We start from the raw sequence: 2643 nt of genomic DNA, 5'->3' as shown, positions 1-2643 counted from the left end.
AGATCTCCATTTCATTATTAAAATACACAGTTTCATACAGAAAAATTCATTTTTAATGCAATTGACACTAAGATGTTTGTACATGTGTTTCTAATCTCTATATATCTGATATTACTAGTCATAGTTGGTTACTTTCTGAGCTCCTTGGCATCTGAGCATGGATATAGAGCCATCAGGTAGATTTCAATGGTAATGTTTTTCTCATCTACTAATTTTTAAGGAGCAAATTTTTATGCTTTGAAGAATTACTTTTTAGTTTTTAAAGCAGAGGAAGGATACATCTCTTTCAAAAGTGGCTGTAAATTTTTAGGTTCACAGTTGAATTAATATAGTTATACACTATTGAACTCAGTATAAACCCTGTAAAATATAAAATTGAGTGAGTTTTTACCCTTTAAAGAAGACCTCCATTTCCAGATCTGCTGTTTCCTACATTTTTTAATATTATTTTTTATATTTTTTAGAAGAAGCATGTCCTTACAGCTTTAACATGCCCAATAACAGTTTCCAGAGCAAAGAGACAGCTCCTTAAAAAGTGGCTATAAAATTTCTAGGTTCGCTGTTGAATCAATACAGTTATATAATATTGAACTCAGTATAAGCCCTGTAAGACATAAAATTGAATGAGTTTTTAACCCTCAAAAGAGATCTCCATTTCATTCTAAAAAATACTGTTTCTTACAGAAAGACTCATTGTTTCTGCTACTAACACTGAGATGTTGGCACATTCGTCTCTAATCTGCATGTATCTCATTATTGCTTACTAGTCATAATCCTTTGCACTGGATACTTGGCACCTGTGTATGTCTATAAAGTCATTGAGTAGATTTCAATGGTAATGTTCATCACCTCTACTAATTAACATGACATAAATTTTTATGCTTCTTCCTCAAATATACATTTTTTAAAAATTTGTTGATTTGTTTTTTCTGTGTGTGTATATCACACAGAACATCCCAAACCATCTTATTCAACTATACGCCCATTTCCCAGATGGCACCCTCCCATAACCTCCGTCCCCCCACTAGAGCCCTTATACGCTTTTATTCCTGCTACTGTCCACTATGTTGTTGACACCCCCAGCTGTTCTCCACTACTTGTCTATCTGGTGAATCTAGTTAGCCTATCTAGAGGTCTTTGTTTTAGGAAGGTCAGCTGTTTTGCATCTAGCAGCAGTCACTTGTCAATATTCCCTTAGATAAGAATGGGGTCTGCTGTTTATTTTCCCAGTTCTATGCTGGGTTACAATCTGGGAGTCCCTTGGGCCACCTCAGAAGGTATCGCCTATCTGGCATTGTTGCTTGTTATATAGCCTTTAGCTATACATATAGACTCTTAAAAAATTATATTGGCCCTTTTAATCTTTGGTCATACTTTCCTTTTGGGTATTTAAGGCCATACAGTTGGCCCAGATAAACCAATTTATTTTTACTCTTAAGGTCATTTGAGGATCTGTTCCTCAGGGGTCACATGGGCTTGGGAGGAGCCCCTGGCTCCTTTGTTTTACCAGTTCTGCCTATGTGAAGATAAGTTGTAGGCCTGCTCAACCATGGCTGGCTTCGCTTGGAAGCATGGAGGAAATGATTCCTCTGTGTTGACCCTCCTCTTTGTAGACTGGACACTGGTTCATGTCCATCTTGTGGGGTCTCCTTGGCTTCCTTGATCAAGAGGACAGGTGACCCACCACAATTACAGGACATTTTGGGAGATGCTCTTACTCTCCTGGATCTAGTTGACCTAGGAGGGCAAGGAGCAAAAACTGTCCTTTATGTCCCTCCGACCAAATTAGTATAGGCCTCAAAGTATGTCTGTTAAACATCTAAGAAGGTTAGTTCCACCAATATGTACTTGAATTACTGTGTGCCATGTAGATAAATCTTGTGCCAAGACCAAATTGTTCTCAGATAAACCTTACCTAGACATACAATTCTTGATCTGGTATGTATAATTTGTCAGTAGGTTGTTGGATTAATATGGTTCCCTCTGGTTTTTAAAACTAGCTAGGCATTATTTATCACTCCCATTGTCTAACCCCTCCATCATGATTTCCCCAATTAAGGTGCCCCCATTTTCCCCTTTTTCCCTTAATATTACCCCTCTCCTATGGTCCTATCTCTCTTTGAGCTCCTTCTTTCCCTTTTTTTCCCCTAGATTCCTTGTATGTCCTTCCCTCCCCCTCCCTTAAACTATCCCAATTTTTATCCATATCACCCTTATTAATGCCTGCTTCCTACTGTTCTTCTCTTTCAGGTTCATTCTTTTCCTTTACCTCCCAGGTTCCTTTCCATTATTCTGGTTCTTATGGTTATGTCTGGATACATACTCACTTATCAGGATTTGGTTCTAGGATCTACATATGAGGTAGAACATACATCTATTTTTTTTCTGAGTATGTGTTACTTCACTTAGTATAACAGTTTCTAGTTCCATCCATTTACCTGCAAATTTCATGATTTCATTTTTCGTTACTGCTGAGTAAAACTCCATCCTATAAATGAACCACATTTTCATTCTCCACTCATCAGTTGAGGGACACTTAGGTTTCTTCCATCTCTTAGCTAATGTGAAAAGAGCAGCAACAAACATGGATGTACAAGTGTCTCTGCAATAGCATGAGTTCTTTGGGTATATGCCAAGGAGTGG

At 37.8% G+C, this 2643-nt stretch overlaps 1 protein-coding gene across 6 annotated transcripts in view; it reads left to right on the top strand.

The window, feature by feature from the left end:
- The window catches only part of Mettl21a (methyltransferase like 21A), a 40042-nt gene that overhangs the window by 24433 nt on the left and 12966 nt on the right, over positions 1-2643 (top strand). The window lies entirely within an intron of this gene.

This window comes from Nannospalax galili, unplaced genomic scaffold (genome assembly GCF_000622305.1).
Source record: "Nannospalax galili isolate Female #2095 unplaced genomic scaffold, S.galili_v1.0 scaffold281, whole genome shotgun sequence".
NCBI classification, from domain to species: Eukaryota; Metazoa; Chordata; class Mammalia; order Rodentia; family Spalacidae; genus Nannospalax; species Nannospalax galili.
This window is presented reverse-complemented; position numbering and strand designations above follow the sequence as displayed.